Genomic DNA, 14,909 nt, shown 5'->3' with positions numbered 1-14,909 from the left:
AGTGGATTTACTCTAAGCAGCTACAGAATGCACTGGATCCGCCAGGCACCTGGACAGGGTTTACAATGGATTCTTCACTATTATTCTAGCAGTGACAATGGTTATACCCTGGTTCTGCAAGGACGATTTACAGCATCGAAGGATAGCACTAATTTCTATCTGCACATGACTCAGCTGAAGCCAGAGGACTCTGCAGTGTATTACTGTGCTAGAGACTCACAATGGTAAAAGTAATGGGAGTAGCCGTACAAAAACCATCTGGTGGAGAAAGGACGTGCACAAACACACGTATGGTATGACCAATAAACCATGACAAGGGGATGCATGAGGCACAATTCTAATGATGTTTTTAAAGTGGAACTGACAGTGTTTTAGAAACATTCAATCTTATTAAAATATGTTCATATACAACACCAGGAAGAATATGACACCTTTTTTTCTGACAAGCAAGCACTTAGATATGGTCATTTTCACGTTTTCATAAATTCATAGAATGTTTGGGAACATTTGGCATTTTGGTAAGGCATTTGTGAAAATTCTATATTAATATAGAGTGGGAATGCAACCTTACATTTGGACAATTAATAGACACTGCAGTAAATAAAACTGAATAAAAACATCTGTCCTGTCCAGGACCGGAGTGCTCCATAGCCAATCAAAGCTACAGTAGGCCTATATGCAAATTAGCAATTTGCCACATGGGCCTGCCATCATTCACTTTGAACTGGACTGTGTGTTTACAGGCTGTAGCAACAGCGTGACTTTAGATCATTAGAACACATTCGCCAAAAGCCACAAAATACACCTGAAAGGATTTCTGCATTTGGGAACTTCACAGTCCTATTGATCAAACAACCATGAAAAGGTAAGCTCTCTCTCCCTCAGATGCCTATGCACATCATCAACAACAAAATCAACAACTAATGTTAGCCAGAGCCAGATGAGCTAAAATCTAATGAGGGAACATTAGATAAACCCTCTCAAACCTTTTCAGCTTGTTGGCCTGTCAAAATTGCACTGAAAAACGATGGGGAATAGTAGCCTGCTTGTCCTTCTGTAGCTTGCCTGCCAATGCATGCTTGTCCCAACCCACATTTTGACAACTGAATGGGGAACTTACCTGCCTACCTGCCCATTTGATCGATGCCAAATACATTTAATTGACAACTAAGAGATATGCTAACTGTGGATAACAGTAGTTCAAGTTCAGCATAGCTAGCTAGCTAGCAAAGTGAATAACATTTCTTTCCAGGTAACCAAATGACACCTGCAGCTCAAGCTGTAGCCACCGAAAAACAATATTCCCTGAGGAGAAATAGTTGTTAAATCATCCACTCCTCCAATGACATGACATCCTCCAGAAGCAAACTAGATAATGTTAGGCTCTATGTTTTTAGCTTGCTAAATAAATAGCTAGATACGCTAGCCTAGAGGTGTCAAACTAAATCAGCGCACGGGACATATTGAAAAAAATTATAATTCGCAGGCCAGATATAGCCTATTTGTTTTTACAAAAACACGTGCAACTGCGACCCAAACTGGTCATTGTTTTAATTGAAAACAAATTGCTTTTTATACTGTACATATGATGATGTATGTAGCATTTTAACATTAAAACAAAAGAGATAAATAATATTTGTCCAGTCATTGCTGCTATGCTTGCAGGTGTACATAATATTCTGTGACCCAAATCAAAAAGTATTCCAAACTCCAAATAACAAAAATGTAGCTATAGGTTGTTTAACACTTAAACATAAAACATGTTTAAAAAAATGTGCACTGCATGGATCCCCGGTGCAGTTTAATGCAGCATTGCTGTATGGTGCAGTCAAAATGTATTGTAGTTGAGTAGCATGCGTATTGTTCAAATGTTGCTGTAATAGGTCTACGTTTCTCCTTTGCATGGATTTCTTTGCAGGTTTAGTTTTTTCGTTATTCTTTGTCAAGCTTTTTAAAACTGACTGCAACATTTTAGTAGCCTAGCTAATACTTTGGCATGTGTCTGTATACTTTCCCTCTGAGTTACCTGGATACTCGAAAGCAGCGCAATTGAAGTAGAATTCACTGATGCAAGCGCATCAGGCTGTAATAGATGACTCAACTATTACCTCATTCATACTCGCTTGTGTATCCTATTTGGCCCGCAGGCCTTGTGTGACACATGCGCTGGCCTATTAGCCATGTTATGACTGACTTGCGATCCCTGCCTTGCTAGTTTGATTGTATTGACATTCCTTACTTACAGTCACCAGTTTTTTTTCAAAATATTGAGTCATTGAAACTGAAACAGTGTATCCCGAATGGGTGGAGGCAGCAAACAATGCACCAGGCCAGCTGTAATTTACAACATGACAGGTTAATAACATTAATCATGCATTGAACTGCATCCATCTATTCTGCCAACAATGTTTTACTGAACATTATACATTTTTTGTCAAATATAACCTATTTTTTAAAACCTCTTATGAAGTTGGTTTTGAACCATAAACTGTGAATTTTATATTTTTGACTGATTTTATGACTGTCTGTTTCATATCTGCAAAGTAGTTAAAACGCATGAGAACATGAGAACCCCTGTCACGTAAGTTGTTATTTTCTATGGTAGAGTGGTCAGGGCATGACAGGGGGTGTTTATCTGTTTTTGTATGTCTATGTTCAGTTCTAGTTTTTGTATTTCTATGTTGGTCGTTGTTTGGCATGACCTCCAATTAGAGGCAGCTGGTTGTCGTTGTCTCTAATTGGAGGCCATATTTAAGTTGATGTTTGTCCCACCTGTCCTTGTGGGTGATTATATTTTGAGTAGTGTGTTTTTCCCTCTCTGCGTCACGGTTTGTTGTTTTCTGGTTAGTTTAAGTATTTTTGTATTGCGTCACGTTTCACGAATATAATAAATATGTGGAACACAAACGCTGCATCTTGGTCTGCTCCTTATCACAGCCGTGACAACCCCCAGCCTGACGAGTGATGACACAGCAGTGTATTACTGTGCCCGAAACACACAGTGAGAGAGAGTGGTGAGAGAGCTATACAAAAAACACTTCCCCATTCAGACCCTCCGATGAATGTTTTAGAAGGTCAATGTTCACAAGCACAACCATGGAAATACATTTTACAATGATCATCATTGTTATTTATTTTTTCAACATATTAGGATTACCAACAACGCAAGAAAATATCTATGTAATTTGTATCCCATAACTGAGGCCTTTTCTAACCATCTCCCAGAAGTGTAATTTCAAAACTGTCAAATTATCACATCATTATAATTTGCTAAAACTTCAGAAAAATGTGTTCCATTATTATAATTTAGTTGTTGTATTTTACCCTCTTTTTCTTCCAATTTCAGTCTTGTCTCATCGCTGCAACTCCCCAACGGGATTGGGAGAGGCGAAGGTCGAGTCATGCATCCTCTGAAGCATGACCAGGCAAACCTCACTCCTTAACACCCGCCCAGTTAACCCGGAAGCCCCAATGTGTCGGAGGAAACACCATTCAACTGACGACCGAAGTCAGCCTGCAGGCACCCCACACGCCACAAGGAGTCTCTAGAGTGCGATGAGCCAAGTAAAGCCCTCCCCGGCCAAACCCTCCCCTAACCCGGACCAATTGTGTGCCGCCCTATGGGATTCCCGAGATCAAACCCGGGTCTGTAGTGATGCCTCAAGCACTGCGATGCAGTGCCTTAGACCGCTGCACCACTCGGGAGGACCATGTTCCATTATTTTAGCAGTTAATTTATACCTGCCTCTTTTTATTATGCAAATATTACTTCTCTGGAATTTCTAATGCGCCGCCCTCAGGTGGTGAAGGTAAGAAACAACATCTCCACCCCGCTGATCCTCAACACTGGGGCCCCAGAAGGGTGCGTTCTCAGCCCTCTCCTGTACTCCCTGTTCACCCATGACTGCGTGGCCATCCACGCTTCCAACTCAATCACCAAGTTTGCAGACGACACTACAGTGGTAGTAGTGGAGATGGTGGAGATGTTGCCTGATTACCAACAACGACGAGACAGCCTACAGGGAGGAGGTAAGGGCCCTCGGAGTGTGGTGCCAGGAAAAGAACCTCTTACTCAACGTCAACAAAACAAAGGAGATGATCGTGGACTACAGGAAACAGCAGAGGGAGCACCACCCCATCCACATTGACGGACAGTAGTGAAAAGGTGGAAATATTTTTCAACCAGCACAGGTTTCATAAATTCACAAAGAGCAATTAAATAATCAGTTACTTTTTGAAAATCTTCCTCTGATTTGCAATCCAAAGGGTCCCAGCTACAACATGTTGTGTCGTTTTGTTAGATAAAATCCTTTTTATCCGAAAAAGTATGTTTAGTTGCCGCCATTGATTTGAGTAATCCACTCGTTCAACATGGAGGCTGAAGACACAGCTGTGTATTATTGTGCCAGAGACTCAGTGATACAAACCAGGGCCAGACATGTACTGTACAATACTCACTTATCCCTTAAACAGTTGGAGTAATACGTATCAATCAGTAGGGGGTGATATTAACCTTCTTACTGTAATAATATAAAGTCAAATCACCCCATGGAATGATTAATTTAGTTTATACTACATTGGTATATTTGACTTAAAAATGATTGATTTAGACAGTTTGCTCAATATATTGCTCCAACCTTCTCCATAATATGATAAATAATCACAAGTTCCAAACTGTGGACCTTCTTATTAAGAGCTTCATTATGCCAACCTCTACAGTATAACTCTTCCCTCCATCCATCTCTCAACGCACCCTCTTGTTCTTTCCCAACTTGAACAGTGTCTGTCCGTCCTTAGATGCCCTCTGAGTCCTGGAGAGTAAGAGCAGCGCGTATCAGTTCAGCTTCAACACAAACCATGTTCCCTGCATCTCCGCTGCTGCTGGCAGCTGCCTCCTGTGAGTCTCTCTGTTAATACAAATGGAGATTTGTTACAACTCTGGATTGATCATTTCGAATTTCAGATGAAAACTGACAATGCTGTGTATTGATGTGTGTTCCTCATTACAGGTGTCTACTGGGATATTGAACTCATCCAGTCTGATCCAATGGTTATAAAACCAGGAGAGTCTTTCAGCATCTCCTGTAAATTCTCAGGGTTTTCTATATCGTCTTATTGTCCTGCATAGATACGACAAGCTGAAGGCAAAGCTTTGGAGCATGTTGGTCATACATGCACTAGTAGTACTTCTACTGCAGACTCACTAAAGAGCAAGATCACTTCTAGTTATGTCAGCACCAGCAGTACAGTGTTTCTACAAGGGAACAACTTCCAGACTGAAGACACAGCTGTGTATTATTGTGCTTGGCGAACACAGTGATACAAACCACAACCAGAGCTATAAAAAAAAAACTTTCTCCAGTGATTCATTGGACACTGCTCAAAAAAATAAAGGGAACACTTAAACAACACAATATAACTCCAAGTCAATCACACTTCTGTGAAATCAAACTGTCCACTTAAGAAGCAACACTGATTGACAATACATTTCACATACTGTTGTGCAAATGGAATAGACAACAGGTGGAAATTATAGGCAATTAGCAAGACACCCCCAATAAAGGAGTGGTTCTGCAGGTGGGGACCACAGACCACTTCTCAGTTCCTATGCTTCCTGGCTGATGGTCTGGTCGCTTTTGAATGCTGGCGGTGCTGTCACTCTAGTGGTAGAATGAGACGGAGTCTACAACCCACACAAGTGGCTCAGGTAGTGCAGCTCATCCAGGATGGCACATCGATGCGAGCTGTGGCAAGAAGGTTTGCTGTGTCTGTCAGCGTAGTGTCCAGAGCATGGAGGCGCTACCAGAAGACAGGCCAGTACATCAGGAGACGTGGAGGAGGCCGTAGGAGGGCAACAACCCAGCAGCAGGACCGCTACCTCCGCCTTTGTGCAAGGAGGAGCACGAGGAGCACTGCCAGAGCCCTGCAAAATGACCTCCAGCAGGCCACAAATGTGCATGTGTCTGCTCAAACGGTCAGAAACAGACTCCATGAGGGTGGTATGAGGGCCCGACGTCCACAGGTGGGGTTTGGCGGTGGGTCAGTCATGGTGTGGGGTGGCATTTCTTTGGGGCGCTGCACAGCCCTCCATGTGCTCGCCAGAGGTAGCCTGACTGCCATTAGGTACTGAGATGAGATCCTCAGACCCCTTGTGAGACCATGTGCTGGTGCGGTTGGCCCTGGGTTCCTCCTAATGCAAGACAATGATAGACCTCATGTGGCTGGAGTGTGTCAGCAGTTCCTGCAAGAGGAAGGCATTGATGCTATGGACTGGCCCGCCCGTTCCCCAGACCTGAATCCAATTGAGCACATCTGGGACATCATGTCTCGCTCCATCCACCAACGCCACGTTGCACCACAGACTGTCCAAGAGTTGGCGGATGCTTTAGTCCAGGTCTGGGAGGAGATCCCTCAGGAGACCATCCGCCACCTCAGCAGGAGCATGCCCAGGCGTTGTAGCGAGGTCATAGAGGCACGTGGAGGCCACACACACTACTGAGCCTCATTTTGACTTGTTTTAAGGACATTACATCAAAGTTGGATCAGCCTGTAGTGTGGTTTTCCACTTTAATTTTGAGTGTGACTCCAAATCCAGACCTCCATGGGTTGATAAATTGGATTTCCATTGATTATTTTTGTGTGATTTTGTTGTCAGCACATTCAACTATGTAAAGAAAAAAGTATTTAATAAGATTATTTCATTCATTCAGATCTAGGATGTGTTATTTAAGTGTTCCCTTTATTTTTTTGAGCAGTATATAATAGGACTCATTTGTCACGACTCCTACCGAGGGTGGCTCCTCTCCCTTCTTCGGTTGGCGCTCGGTGGTCGTCGTCACTGGCCTACTAGCTGCCACCAATCCCTTTTTCCTTTTCGATTGGTGTTGCCTAATTAGTTGCACCTGTGTTTGATTAGGCTTGTTAGCTGGGCTATTTAAGCCCGTATGCCCGCCTGTTCTGTGTGCGGGCTTAATTGTTCTTTCCACGTTATGCTGTGTGGTGGATGTGTATCTTTGGGACGTTGTATTTTTGTGCGCCCGGCATTTTGGGCGGTTAGTCTTTTTTGTGCGTAATAAAGAGCACTGCATTGAACTTTTCTGCTTCCTGCGCCTGACTCTGCACCCACGACGCCCAGACCTTTACATCATTAAATTAAATAGAACAGATGTTTCTCAATATCAAATGTGTAAATTCATTTAAGCCCTATTTATCCCTGGCGGTGCTGGAACTAAATATTTGAAATGTTTGCCAATTATACTCCTTCCAGACTGATGACTCCAGACCTTGATGGTATTCTAATTGATGTCTACTAAACATGCAATTAACTCATGCATGATCCATTATACGTTTTAATCATTCATAAAAAGGTGATACGGAACAATACGGAACAATAAGGTCTTTTGTATTATGAAAAAGACACAAAGAACAAATCTGTTTTAAATAAAAAATATCCGACAAAAAAACTGGAGACCAATAACATGGTTGTGACAAGATTGAGTACAGCTATGCCCAGAAGTGACTTTTCACAGCAGGTTAGGAGAACATTTTAGCCAACATTTACCCTATTGCTAACCTTAACCTGATTATCTTATCCTTCTGACTAAGTTCTTCTAACCTGCTATGTAAGTTCTCCTTACCTGCTACTTCATTTCTCCTAACCTGCTACTAAAAATGTGTATTCCGGTTATAGCTTTATTCCACATAGTCAACATCCATTAACACTTCTGGGCTATGTTATCAAAACATTGGCAAAGAGTAAAACACATTGTATCATTATCCACCAGTAATAATAACACAATGATACACCTGTTAAATACATGGTGCTAGTGTTGTTGATGCACCAACAGGGGGCACTCTCTCTCCATATGAATAAAATAAAGACCAGTACTGATGAAGGCTTTGCTATATAAATATATTACAAGAAAAACGTATAAAATGGATGTTAATTCATAATGCTTCTCTGACTGTCCAGCCTGGTCAACCACTGACCATCTCCTGTAAGGTCTCTTATTATGTTACTGACACTCAGACAGCTTGGATTTGACATCCTGCAGGGAAAACACTGGAGTGGATTGGAAATGTATATTCTGCAGACACACAATACAAGGATTCACTGAAGAACAAGTTCAGCCTCTCAGTAGACTCTAGCAGTTATCCTCTCCAGCGTCTCATCCCGTCAGCGGGATCAAAATCCAGCGAAAAATCATATCGCCAATTAGCATTAAAAAAAAATCATAATTTTTTATAGATACACCTCTCCTGAATCGACCCACGTCGTCCGATTTCAAAAAGGTTTTACAGGAAAAGCAAATCATTAGATTATGTTAGATGAGTCCATCGTAAAAAGCAGCTTCATAGCCATTTTCCGACCAACCACTTGCATCACATATAATCAAAAAACAGCTAAATGCAGCACTAACCTTTTACAAACTTCATCAGATGACACACCTAGGACATCATGTTATACAATGCATGCATTCTTTTGTTCAATAAAGGTCATATTTATATATAAAAACAGCATTTTACATCGGCGTCTGACGTTGACTAAATAATTTCCCCTCAAATGCGTCCTGGTAAACAATGCTACAATTCCCTAAATTACTATCCGATAACGATTTTTTAAATTTATATTGTCAATCTAACATTTATAGATGAATATCTCTTGAGAACACCTGTCATACCAGATTTTAAATTAACTTTACTGGGTAATCACACTTTGCGATAAAAGGAGATGCGATACTCAGAAAATGAGCTAATATACAGAGCTCGGCGCCATCTTGGAACAATCGCATGTTACATCTCATCTTGTATAATATTGTCAATAATCGCCTACCTTTAGTTGTCTTCATCAGAAAGCATTCCAGGTCCACAACAGATGTATTTTCGGTCGAAAAAGTCCATACTTCACATTCCATTAGCCTGCTGTTGGTAGCGCGTCCTAGGGCTCTCTCCAAGCGCAGGGCTGAAGTTCCGGATAAAATGAGATTCTCCCGCCTGTAGGTTCGTTCAAACATGTCAAACGTTGTAAAACATTAATCTTCAGGGCCTGTAACACCAAGAGAGCCAATAAGATTCGAGGGGGATGATTTCATTGCCTTTAAAACCGTTTCCAAAGGTGGGGGTAGACATGGCCGCCGGCGTCATAATGGTGATGGCCCATCCCCTGTGACCAATTTCCAATGACTCTCATTCACTGAGTTTCGACTGTATAAGGCTCAAACCACTGTGAAAAGACTGGCGACATCTAGTGGAAGCAATAGGAAGTGCTCACTGAACCATGGTTAACGGTGTGATTTATAGGGAAAGATGAGAAGTCGAGTCCACAACTCTGAATTCCACTTCCTGTTTCAATCGGTCTCGGGGTTTTGACTGCCATTTGAGTTCTGTTATACTCACAGACACCATTCAAACAGTTTTAGAAACTTTAGGGTGTTTTCTATCCATATATAATAAGTATATGCATGCCCTAGCTTCTGAGTTTGATTAGTAGGCCGTTGAAAATGGGAACAATTTTTTTTTCAAAATGCGCTGTGGCGCCCCCTATCCTAGGGTATCCTCAAGAGGACACTGTGTTTTTAAAAGGGAACTTCCAGACTGAAGACACAGCTGTGTATTATTGTGCCTACCCTCACAGTGATATAACCCACCACCAGAGATGTACGAAAACCATCCTCTTGGGAGACACTGTATAGAATATGGAAGCTGAAGAGCAGATGTAATGCTCCTCTTTTCCACTAATTTTATTGAAAAATTAATTATTTGTCCATAAAATAGTCAGTAGGAATGTCTAGCCCATCTCCTTTGTTAATACATCAGAGGAGTTACAGTCAATATACCAAATGCACCTGAAATAACAGGGCAACTTATGTTAAATGGTGATACAAAAATATTGACTAGCCTTGCCACTAGGTTCTGGAACAATACATGGGGTAACATACTACAATTACTGAACACAGCCGTTCATCCTCCCTGGCCAAAATATGGTGCCATGACTGGAAGTCATAATTTACAGATACAAAATGCATGTATGTATGTATGTATGTATGTATGTATGTATGTATGTATGTATGTATGTATGTATGTATGTATGTATGTATGTATGTATGTATGTATGTATGTATGTATGTATTGTATTGTATTGTATTGTATTGTATGTGCATATATTATGAGTACATTATGCATATAGAATGCATCCAGCGATGTATCAAATAATTGTCTTTGTAGAACATTGTAGGTGGGGGGGATTTTAGTCTCTTTGAATACAGGACACCAAATATTGTCAGTTGTTTTACCACTGTGTTAGTCAGTTGTTTTACCACTGTGTTAGTCAGTTGTTTTACCATTGTGTTAGTAATTTGTTTTACCATTGTGCTAGTCAGTTTTTTTACCATTGTGTTAATCATTTGTTTTACCATTGTGCTAGTCAGTTGTTTTACCATTGTGTTAGTCAGTTGTTTTACCATTGTGTTAATCATTTGTTTTACCATTGGGCTAGTCAATTGTTTTACCATTGTGTTAATCATTTGTTTTACCATTGTGCTAGTCAGTTGTTTTACCATTGTGTTAGTAATTTGTTTTACCATTGTGCTAGTCAGTTTTTTTTACCATTGTGTTAATAATTTGTTTTACCATTGTGTTAGTCAGTTGTTTTACCATTGTGCTAGTCAGTTTTTTTTACCATTGTGTTAATCATTTGTTTTACCATTGTGCTAGTCAGTTGTTTTACCATTGTGCTAGTCAGTTGTTTTACCATTGTGTTAGTAATTTGTTTTACCATTGTGCTAGTCAGTTTTTTTACCATTGTGTTAATCATTTGTTTTACCATTGTGTTAGTCAGTTGTTTTACCATTGTGCTAGTCAGTTTTTTTTACCATTGTGTTAATCATTTGTTTTACCATTGTGCTAGTCAGTTGTTTTACCATTGTGCTAGTCAGTTGTTTTACCACTGCGTTAGTCAGTTGTTTTACCTTGTTTTCCCCCATGTGTATATAGAGTTTATTATTTTCAATTAAAGATAGATCTTGCCATGTCTCTGGCTATGCCCTGACGGACTATGGCACAGCTTGGATACGACATCAGCCAGGGAAAACACTGGAGTGGATTGTGATCGTCTGGGGTGATGCATCCATCAACTCTGGAGCCTCTTTTAAGAGCAGATTCACCATCTCCAGAGACAGTAGTAATGTACTGTACTTAGACATCACCAGTCTGCAGTCTGAGGACACAGCTGTGTATTATTGTGCTCAGAGGTCACGGTGATACAAACCAGCACAAGACCTGTACAATAACTCACCAACCCAATAAACGGTTGGAGTTATGTGTACCCACCAGGAGTGGGCGATCTTAGCCTTTACATGAAATAAATCCTACTATGATCTGATGACTATATGAACTAGATGTAGTATCAGTCACTAGTCATAACATAGGACTACTGTAGGGTATGAACAGATATAGGTATAACTCAATACCCTCTCCATTAAACATGTATTACAATTTAAATTGGGATTGATTCAGTGGTTGTTTCAGAAGTATTCCCTTTATCTTACTAAGATTGAAACTTAGCTATGTTTTCATTTATAAAGCCCTTTTACAAAAAATCCCACTGTACCTAACATCATTACTTAACTTTAGACATAGGAGTTATCTCACCCAGTCTCAGGAATGGCTAACTCTGGAAATTCCTTTGGTCTCTGATTAAGGTAAATCAGCTTTTAGTATCTTATAACAGAACATCTCAAGATGGCCTACCAGGTGATCAGTGGGTAGTTATCAAAGCTTCCTTTGATTGGTCCTCCCTGTGAGGTGGAGCTCTTGCAAAACTCTCCAGTCCTCCATGTTTATTAACCTGTTATGGCTAGGGGGCAGTATTTTGACGGCCGGATAAAAAACGTACCCGATTTAATCTGATTATTACTCCTGCCCAGAAACTAGAATATGCATATAATTATTAGCTTTGGATAGAAAACACTCCAAAGTTTCTAAAACTGTTTGAATGGTGTCTGTGAGTATAACAGAACTCATATGGCAGGCCAAAACCTGAGAAGATTCCATACAGGAAGTGCCCTGTCTGACAATTTATTGTCCTTCTGTAGCCTCTCTATCGAAAATACAGCATCTGTGCTGTAACGTGACATTTTCTAAGGCTTCCATTGGCTCTCAGAAGGTGCCAGAAAGTGTAATGAGATGTCTGCAGTCTCTGGGCAAAGAACAGCAGCAGAGTTTGTTACTGGCCTGCCTGGGGACAGTGACACTGGAGGTGCGCGTTCATGTGAATTCTCCATTTTGTTCTTTCAGTCTTTGAATGAATACAACGTCACCCGGTTGTAATATTATCGCTATTTTACGAGAAAAATCGCATAAAAATTGATTTTAAACAGCGTTTTTCATGCTTCGAAGTACGGTAATGGAATATTTTGAAATTCTTTGTCACGAAATGCGTCCGCGCATCACCCTTCGGATACTGACATGAACGCAGGAACAAAACGGAGCTATTTCAATATAACTATGGATTATTTCGAACCAAAACAATATATGTTGTTGAAGTAGAAGTCCTGGGAGTGCATTCTGACGAAGAACAGCAAAGGTAATCCAATTTTTCTTATAGTAAATCTGAGTTTGGTGAGGGCCAAACTTGGTGGGTGTCAAATTAGCTAGCCGTGATGGCCGGGCTATCTACTCAGAATATTACAAAATGTGCTTTCGCCGAAAAGCTATTTTAAAATCTGACACCGCGATTGCATTAAGGAGTTCTGTATCTATAATTCTTAAAATAATTGTTATGTATTTTGTCAACGTTAATCGTGAGTAATTAAGTAAATTCACCGGAAGTTTGCGGTGTGTATGCTAGTTGCTAGTTCTGAACATCACATGCTAATGTAAAAAGCTGGGTTTTGATATAAATATGAACTTGATTGAACAAAACATGCATGTATTGTATAACATAATGTCCTAGGAGTGTCATCTGATGAAGATCATCAAAGGTTAGTGCTGCATTTAGCTGTGTTTTTGGTTTTTTGTGACATATATGCTTGCTTGAAAAATGTCTATGTGGTTATTTCTGGCTATGTACTCTCCTAACATAATCTAATGTTTTGCTTTCGCTGTAAAGCCTTTTTGAAATCGGACAATGTAGTTAGATTAACGAGAGTCTTATCTTTAAAATGATATAAAATAGTCCTATGTTTGAGAACTTTGAATTATGACATTTTGTGGTTTTAAATTTGGCGCTCTGATGTGTCACTGGCTGTTGAATAGTGGGGGACGATTTAGTCCCACCTACCCTATGTAACGGTTGTCGTCGGATATAGACCAAAATACAGCGGGGAAATGTGCACTTATCTTCTTTATTATAAACGGACAAGAAGGAGAACCAAAACAAACACGTACACAAAGAAAACACAACGACTAATCACAGGATGGTAAGGCACAAGGCTATACACAGAACAATCTCCCACAAAGTACTCAAACACATACCTATATATAGGACTCTCAATCAGAGGCAACTAGAAAACACCTGCCTCCAATTGAGAGTCCAACCCCAATTAACAAAACATAGAAATACAAAAGACTGGACAGAACATAGAAATACACTAACATAGAACAGTGCCCCAAAACCCCCAGAATACATAAATCAAATTGCCTACTAAACAAACCACCACCCCGAACCACATAAAACAAATACCCTCTGCCACGTCCTGACCAAACTACAATAACAAATAACCACTATTACTGGTCAGGACTTGACACCCTAGAGAGGTTAAACCGTGTGTATCTGTCCTTAGATGCCCTCTGTGTACTGGAGAGTAGAGAAAAGCAGCTCCCACTAGTTCAGCTTCAATACAAACCATGTTCCCTGCATCTCTGCTGCTGCTGGCAGCTGTATCCTGTGAGTTTTTCTGTTCATACAAATTTATATTTATTACAACTCTGGTTTGATCATTTCTAATTTCTGATGAAAACTGACAGTGCTGTGTATTGATGTGTGTTTCTCATTACAGGTGTCTACTGGAATATTAAACTCATCCAGTCTGATCCAGTGATTATAAAAGGCTTTCAGCATCTCCTGCAAATTCTCTGGGTTTTCTAGATATTCTTACTGTCCTCGCTGGATACGACAAGCTGAAGGTAAAGCTTTGGTGCATGTTGGTTATACATGTATTAGTAGTACTTCTACTGTAGACTTCGTGAAGATCACTTCTAGTTATGACAGCTCTATCAGTACAGCGTTTGATTGTATAATAGGACTCCTTAAATTAAATAGAACAGAGATGCTTCACCACATCAAATTTGTAAACGAATACAAGCCCATCACTGGTGGTGCTGGAAATGTATATCTGAGTTGTTTACCAATTATACTCCTGATATGACTTGAAGGTATTCTAATTGATGTCTATCAAACATTCAATGAACTCATTCATGATCCATTACTTTAATGTGTAAATCATTCACATGATAAAGGTGGCCAGTACCGAACAAGAAGATCTAAGCTCTTTTGTATCAAAAAGACACATAATTAAGTATTATGATATAAATACAGATATATGCAACAATATAAAGACTGGGGACTATTCACATTATTGGGTTGTGATACAAAAAATATTAGCAGAGTGTAAAGCTCATTGTATCACAGTCCTGCCTAACATTATCCTCCAGTATAAGTATTTTTACATGGAGAACACACTAGAGTATTGCACAGTTATTACATATTGTTTCCCTACTGATATTTCCATTAATTATATATATATCCTCTCCTTATGCAAATTTCACTTAGCCCCTCTTCCCTTCTTTCCTTCTCCCTCCTCCTTATATAAAAACCTCTGTATCTGAGAGTCCTAGTACGTCCCTCTGAGTCCTGCAGAGTAGAGAAGAGCAGCTTCCACCTGTTCAACTTCAACACAAACCATGTTCCC

The 14,909-nt window shown here is 40.2% G+C and overlaps 1 long non-coding RNA gene across 3 annotated transcripts; it reads left to right on the top strand.

The window, feature by feature from the left end:
- Nucleotides 1-225: 225 nt before the first annotated feature.
- LOC106606797 (uncharacterized) lies at nucleotides 226-6,012 on the top strand. 3 transcript variants are annotated; one of them, XR_001329125.3, is made up of 5 exons: nucleotides 226-865; nucleotides 2,938-3,014; nucleotides 3,347-4,165; nucleotides 4,781-4,897; nucleotides 5,010-6,012. It is a non-coding gene; the product is annotated as an uncharacterized LOC106606797 (long non-coding RNA). The 3 variants fall into 3 exon arrangements; XR_014392627.1 differs by lacking the exon at nucleotides 2,938-3,014; XR_014392626.1 differs by having other exon boundaries at nucleotides 226-3,014.
- Nucleotides 6,013-14,909: the final 8,897 nt, after the last annotated feature.

The sequence above is a fragment of the Salmo salar genome, chromosome 06 (genome assembly GCF_965601325.2).
Source record: "Salmo salar chromosome 06, fSalSal1, whole genome shotgun sequence".
NCBI classification, from domain to species: Eukaryota; Metazoa; Chordata; class Actinopteri; order Salmoniformes; family Salmonidae; genus Salmo; species Salmo salar.
The sequence above is the reverse complement of the archived record's forward strand: the minus strand, read 5'-3'. Positions and strand labels throughout refer to the sequence as shown.